Consider the following 7859-nt stretch of genomic DNA (forward strand, 5'->3'; position numbering starts at 1 on the left):
AGGACAAGACGCGATCGCCGGTCAGTAATTAGCTCTGCACAATCAGCTGCGGCATGGCGAAGCCCATAGAGGCAATAAGAGAGGACGCGTGCCGGGAGCAAATGCACCTGTCCATCGGCTCGTACTGGTGTTGGTGAGTTGTAAATACATTTGTAAGCGTTCCCGGCAACACAAGAGTGCGGTTGTGAGTGACAGAGTGATAAAAAGGTGGTATTACATCGAACGAGGCCCGGTGCAAGCCGCTCTTAACCCAGCTCGAGTCCATGCAGCCATGGAGAGTAGGTACGAGTAGGTATTAAGTATACGATATTCGCCGTTCTTGGTATGATTTAAACGGTCACTATTTCAGCCTCCGCAGTCTTTACAATTTTACAACATTCAATTTTTACAGCTTCTACTCCTTCACATTTCAATCGCGCTGTTCCGATGTACGATATTCAGTGTATGGTCAGTATGGAGTAAACCATACCTACTTGATGTGTGCTGAGTATGGAGTTTCCATGCCCGAGAAAAGTAGCGAGACACGTCTAGAGATTGGACATTATTGGTAGGCCAAGACTTGAACGGAATGAAATTAAAAACTTTCGAAGATTATTATTGAGGCGGTAGGTTCATTGACTCGAACCTTCTGCGTATCTATGTCTATAAAATATTTTACCCATTTGCAGTGCTTCCAAAATAAATTTCTTTTTTTTTTTTTAAGAATTACTCTATTCAGTCCGACGTCGTCTTGGACTGCGGTATGGACATTTTTTCATTTTACACAAGTCGAAAACTCGTCTTAGAGCAATAATGGTATCCAGATTGATTCACACAGCGATCCCTTACATTTGGGCACAAATGGTATCACAAATCAATCGAGTCTTTGTCATCAATAAGTGAAACGTTGAACTTCAAGCTACTTTTGGTTCCACTGGAAAATTATGCATAAATGAGGTTAGTATGTCCCAAAAGTGCATAGACATTGCTTCATCGAAATGCCATGTAACTACGATGTTCCCTCCATTCCCTCTTTTATAATGAACTCCATACCTGAAAAAATTACAAGTCGCTGGGCTCAAATCTGGATCTCATAACTGCTCGTTTATGCTTCCAACTCGACGGCTATTATCTGTCCATATCACCTGAATTACAACCCACGCTCTTGGTCAACAAGGAAGCGGAGTTTCTGCACTTTATGACCACTGCTCAATATCCAGCTGTGAGGTGAGGGGACCGATTCACTTCGAAAGCTTCGATTTTGCTCATCGATGCTGCGTCCAGTCATGGATATGAATTTGCAGACGGTGTTAGGTGGTCCAGTTTCTTTTAACAATTTAAATTCAGGCGCGGACTCTGTCATTGCAAGTTGACCAGACACTGCGGTCATCCGAGGCTTCGGCAGTCGTCCAATTAATAACAGTTGCAATTCGCGTTCAATCAACGGACGTATATATATAGGTACAATTTATAAGTATGACCGGGAAATTTTTCACGTAATTATATACTCTACAGGAGTGGAAGGAACAGACATTTATTCGCACTTGGTTAACAGAGAATATTCTGGTATACATGAATTGCAATTTCAAGGGGCGTTTAATTGCCTGTTGATCAAAATTTATTATCGTCAATTAAGCGGATCACGGCGTGCAGATTGTATAATAAGGAGTGAGTGAGAGAGAGAGAGAGAGAAAAAGGAAGAGAGAAAGATAGACGATTGGGTCGCGTTAAAAGTGATATCGAGGAGAGTCCAGCTGCTCAGTAATAATCCGAGACATTGTGTAACAAGAATCAAGGAAATTCTTCATTAACGTCAAGAGCGTTTGGATGCTCTTTGGAATTTAGTGTCACCCGAGTTGAATTTATCTCCTAATCTTCCCTGCGACCAGTCCACCGTTATTAACACGTCAACCGGGGAACGACGCGCAGCCCAGAAACCCCCGAGTCTTCGAACCTTTGACCATAACCGGGGAAGCCGAGTTATCAATGACCATTAAAGACGCGAGTCACCTGCTCCCAGCCGTTTCTTCTCCCTGGATCAACCTCGCATTTACTTCCTAATCAGTCTCGAGTTCTCGACCCGTGCTCGACTGGCACCTGCGCACCAAACACCATCGCCGACGGGGACGACTATCGCCGTCTATCAGCGGGGCCAGCGTTCCTTCCAACGGACAATTTTCACCCCCGTTCGCGTCCTCTTCGGAGAACGGAACTTCCGGAATCGCTCGCTTGAGAAGTGATACGTCCTAATCCATTTCAGGAACAGAGATTCAATTCCAATCTGTGAACCAATCGCGGTGTTGAGCCTCACCAAGATTGGTCCGTTTGGTCTACTTAAACAAATTATCAATCCTCATGGTGGTCAACTAGGTGATTAAACCTCTGTAGATAGTCTTGGACTGACATCAAATTATTGTCTATTATACGTAGAACTCCAATAAAAAGCTCGACGTTTTTCGACACCGGTTGGTCAGCAGAATTTAAGCGACGTCAGGTGTCCGTTGACCACCATGTGACATTTCAATTCTCGCCTAGGGGAGATTTTGTATTCTAAGTCTCTAATCAGGACGTGACCGGTTTGATAGGGTATGAAATTGCAATGTAGCGGGTTTCTTTATGCCCTAATAATACTTGATTCTAACCGAAACCTCGGGGACTCCGTTGCACCTGTCCTGGAACCAACGCATTATGCCTAGCATTGGGTGGCCTCGCCTCTGAAGCTGATGATCGCGGTGCAGTCGGAACGAAAAGATCCGATGTGAACGTTGTCAATCACTCTCGCTCGATACTACAAAGCTAGAGATAACTTTTTATTCAGAAATCGATTTCGGAGTGCACACAAAGTAGGTTTATGCGGATGGAAAGAAATCTTTCAAACTTCCTCGAATTTTTCTTTTTCCTTGCGGTTCCTACAGGCGATCGGTGAATGTTGGACTAGTCTTAAGATGACATACCTGGTCAAGAGGCCGAAAAAAAGCGATCTTCAAGGATTTTTCATAAGGAGCCACTTCAATTTGTTAATATAAAACTTTACATGCCTATTAGGGTAACATTGAACTTCATTCTGAAATTTTTTATTCATAAAAAAAACCTGAATAAATACAATCCCTTAATGGTACGCGGCGAATGAGGATGCATATTTTTTGTTCGATTTGCATAGCTTGCAATTAAATTAGATCAATCTAAATCCAGCAGCCATTGGAGCCGTTGTAACGCGCAGAAGGCTGGTGGGTACCTTGTACCTGCACAACCGCGCCTCGTAGGTATAATCGAATGTGCATGCGGCTTGTGCACCACGTACTGCAGCGTTACAAAAGTGCAAGAGTGCCTGTGCAAGGCGTAAGTCGGAGAAGCCGTTGTGACAGCTTCCTGTACGGTATAGCCAAGAAGAAGGATCGTCCCGCGTCATGCCACGCGTTGCGTTTTATTATGAATCACGTCACCTCTGACTTTACGTACATCTATGATGCAGGTTGAATTTTTCCCTCGGTGAAACGGAGACCGTGGATCTCCAGCCGATTGTTTCCCGTCTTATTATAATATCTTTATTCATCAGTTTTTATGCCCGCGGTTAATTACCACCCTGTGACTCGCTGCTGATCGCGATTCACGCGGCGGCCAGAGTCCATTGCCGAGTTTCAACAATTGCTCGTTAGCCAATAATCCCGTAGCAAGGCCGCTCCTTCTCGTTTTTCGCAAATATTATTCCTTCGCAGGTGATTATTGTTAGAACGCGTGACTTGTTTTCAGGAATTTTACCAGAATGTTAAACGATTTCACCGAGTGACCCGCACGTCTTACACTCTTGACACAATTAATGACTCGCTTCGGTCATATCTTGTTCTCTGCGAGTGTAATTACACCGTTCGTTTCAAACGAGCTGCAGATCGGTCTACGAATTAAACGTTAGACAAACCGTATTATAAGCTCGAGACCAGATCGTTACCTCAAACTGTATAACGCTTTAACACACCGGCGAATATTTTCACCAAACCTTGACAAGATGAGGGTACCTCGACCAGGACCTCGGTCAAGATAGTATAACGGAACGTGAACATGTAACACTTAATTGCTTTACGTATGTTGTTACATCTGCGTTATTAACTTGCGCTCTCGTTATGCTGTAGAACAACAGCAACGCAATTCTAATACTTGTTGTGAAATAAGGTTGAACATTTCTTTTCCCGCCTTGCTTTTTCTTATTTGTCCATAAATTTAGATTGCCTACGAGCATGACATTGGATACGGTTTGTTAATATTTAATTGCCGGACAAACAAGGCTGAACAAAATTCTTTGATTCATGTAAGAAAAAATGAATACATAAAAACAAAAAAATTGATATCGTTACCGACGATATCTCGTCGAAAAACGAAAACACTGCCTGTCCCATTACCAGCAACTTTGCAAGTCTTGTCAATTTTTTTTTACACGTTATACAACTTCACTACGTTTTTTGCAAACATTTTTTCCCTCTTACCGGTCTGCAGATCTTCCATCTTCGAATGATTGCCTCGATTCAATCTGCGACACGTAATCACGCAAGTATAAATGCCCGTTTCACGTACGAATAATTACCGACAAATCAGTTAGCGAGAGAAAAACTCAGGGGATAAGCAACAAGTTTCGATACAGTTTTAAAATCAGAAACGAATCGGCTTTATTTACACACGGTGCAGGAAACGGAATATAATAAAATGAGGACGATCGTTACAGGTGCAGCTGAAATATCTGTACTGTGAACATAAAAATATCGCGAGAAAACTTTCTCGAGTGCGCGTGTAGGTAATAAGTCAGAGTACGAAATTAAGCAGTGCATTAAATGCGACCGTACCGCAACCATCGAGCGTAATGAAAACCTTTCCATCACTGGCCAAGTATATATATATTACACACACACGTACAATATACGTGTTATATCTGGTCTGCATAAGCATGGCAGCTGCAGAACCGAATGCAGAGGAATTTCTGTCGCAAGTATCTCAGACATTCGTGAGAATCTGTGTGAAAAATTCCGCCCATATAATAGTTTGAAGTCCGGAAGTATATGAATTGGATATTGGAAAACTTAACAAACACGGTTTCGATACGGAAATGTAACGGAGCTTGCGATCTTTGTTGTTATGGTGTTTAGTGATGTTCTGGAAGTAGTTGAGGTCCTGAAATGTCGTTGAATTTTACTTGTCCTTCAAAAGTCCTGGAAAAATTCTATTTCTAATATCCTTGACTGACCTGAACATGTCGTGGAAATGTCCTTGAATTTGTTGCGGGTTTTTTACTGGACACCGTGGTTATTGTAGCAGCGATTTGCGATCGGGTAAAATAGCCAGCCTCGATATTGCGCTGGTCATGATCGTCCGCTCACCGTACGGCAGTAAGATGTATCCACCGCTAACGCGTCCGTTATTATAAAGATCCACAACACCGAGTGGATATATAATATCGATGGTTATACGAGGCTGCATTGCGATCGTGCCATCTAATGGGACGCGAGGCGGGGCGGCTGGCTGATCTGTAATTATAAAGATTGGTCCAGCGCGCCAAACTAAGTGGAATACAGCCGTGTACTAACCGGGATGAAGATACTTGCTGATCTTTGACGATCACGTGTTTTCACTAATTTACATCGATTTGGTTCAAAGTCGAAAAGAGATTTTGATAAGGACGGTATTTATGGTTATTGGCACAGGCTTCGGGTTCGTTTAACAGGTTTGATGTTGAATTTAGGTGTAGAATGCGGAAATGCTTTAGTGCGTCTTTGACAAGTAATCGGATTCTGATTGGAGTACAAATCATTGAAAGTCGTCAGTAGTTGATGTTAGGATTGTTACTCATCCAAGACACTCGATTCATTCAATGTGACTCAAAGCTAAGCAGAAGTTTCAGACCATGAAACGAATACGCGAATTAGTTGAAATGTGGAAGAGTGAAGGTCGAATAGTTGAAGAAGCAAACTGAAAACAATCGGTTATAATTATTACTATTACCATGATTAAATGGTATGTTAGAATTAGTTTTCCATCAAGTCCGTGATATTGGAATCGAATGGGACGCCAGCAAATACCAATTTCTACCGTCTGACTTGAGGTTTTCAACTGGATGAGATATTTCTTTTGAGGCTAATTTCACAAAATACAATACACATGACTACGTTCCAGTAGGTATATTTAACAACGTAGTTCTGCGCTTTCTCATCCGGAATTCCGGGTCGGTAATCATTCGATCTTCGAAGTCATTGATATCATTAATAGCTTAATTTGTAACGAATCTTGATGAAATCCAGTGGCTACTGTAATCAATGCAGAGATTCACGACGAATTGGGTACTCGGACAAGCGTCTGCAGAAGTTTGAGGCCGGTTTGGATGAGAATCGAAATTGAAATTTTCGAACCACGCGAGACAATCGTTCTCGACGTAAGAAAGCTCGGCATCCCATTTTGCCCGAGAAGCACGTTTCGGTTCCAAGCTATATCGGGCACCGCTCATTATACAGTTCGGTGCCCGGAGCTCAATCACCGGTAATTTCATCGCAGTTCATATCACCTGCCGAATGGCACACGCCGGCTAGTACGGGCTAAGTGTTCGTCGGTAGGTAGGTGCGCGATTCGTGAAGCAAACCGAACGCGAGGGTTTCCGAGGAAGATATCAAGCGAAAGGCTGCAGCACCGGCGAAGACACTTTTCCTTCTGCATCGTACGGTGAGACGGTGTCCTCCTTAGCCGCGGCGAGTGTGAGTGCGAACCTACGGATCACCTGAGCCAAAGATTCACCTGCCGTCAAGAGTGCAGCTGCGCAGGTGTAATTCACCCGGGGTTTTGTAGAGCTGCACGCGCGCGCACCACCTTCCACCTTATTCGTCTCTCCTTCTCACTTCGACGAGCTTCCTCTGATCGTCGTCCGTGAGACAGTTATACATACACGTCCCCGAAAACATTATCCCTGAATCACGAACACCATGGAATAATAGTTACAGGTGGGCGCCTGTGGACGAATCAGCGAACTGCCGGACGCTATCCTCTGTGTCTGTGGCTGTGTTAACTCCAAACTGTCTGCGGTGAAGGTAGGATACGGATTCAGGCACCCTCGACTTAAATCTAACGGAAATCTCGAATCACCATCGGCTAGTGCAACTCAATTCACTTCACTGGCTTTATCGAACATCCCCTTGTCTCTTCGTCAACTGCTAGGGACACAGTTCGTCTAGGTTCATCCAGTTTAGACCCATTTTACTGGTATCAGTTCTTTCCTTAGGTGTCTGGATCAGTAGTCTTTGGATACGTTGATCAGTCAATTCCTTTCAATTGTTTTCAATGGTCGATTCTCTAGTCTGCAATTGTTACAAGAGTTTTCCAGTCCAGTTTTTGCTCAAGTTGTTCCTGAGACTCTTTACAGTCCAGAACCATCGAAACAAAGTTTTAAGCGCGGGGGTTTCCTGATGACGCATATGTCACAGTTCATGTTGTTTTTTCGAATCTCGTCGAAGCATCACCAGTATCAATACTTTCCTTCTGTGTCTGAATCACTGATTTCAATGATCAACTGTCACCATCCGAATCTTTCAATTCAGTTCTTGCTCAAGTTCCTGGGACACTTGATGGTTTAGAACCAGCGAAAGGGAACTCGAAGCTCGCAGTAACGGAATCAGGGTTTTCCGGTTCGGTTATGACTGCGTGGCAGGAGTCGAGCTGGTTGGATTCGCACGCAGTGAGAGTGACTACGACCAGGCCGAAAAGTGTCACAGAGCAAGAGAGTGCGGGTTGCGTAACCGGATCGAAATCCTTGCTGGTTGCCGGGGTCAATGTCGGTCCCGGATAATGTCAGGTCGAGGCGAACGCGTAGGCCTAGAAATAAAAGAGGAGAACCCGACAGCCTTCGGCGTCTT

The sequence above is a fragment of the Neodiprion pinetum genome, chromosome 4 (assembly GCF_021155775.2).
Source record: "Neodiprion pinetum isolate iyNeoPine1 chromosome 4, iyNeoPine1.2, whole genome shotgun sequence".
Classification (NCBI taxonomy): domain Eukaryota; kingdom Metazoa; phylum Arthropoda; class Insecta; order Hymenoptera; family Diprionidae; genus Neodiprion; species Neodiprion pinetum.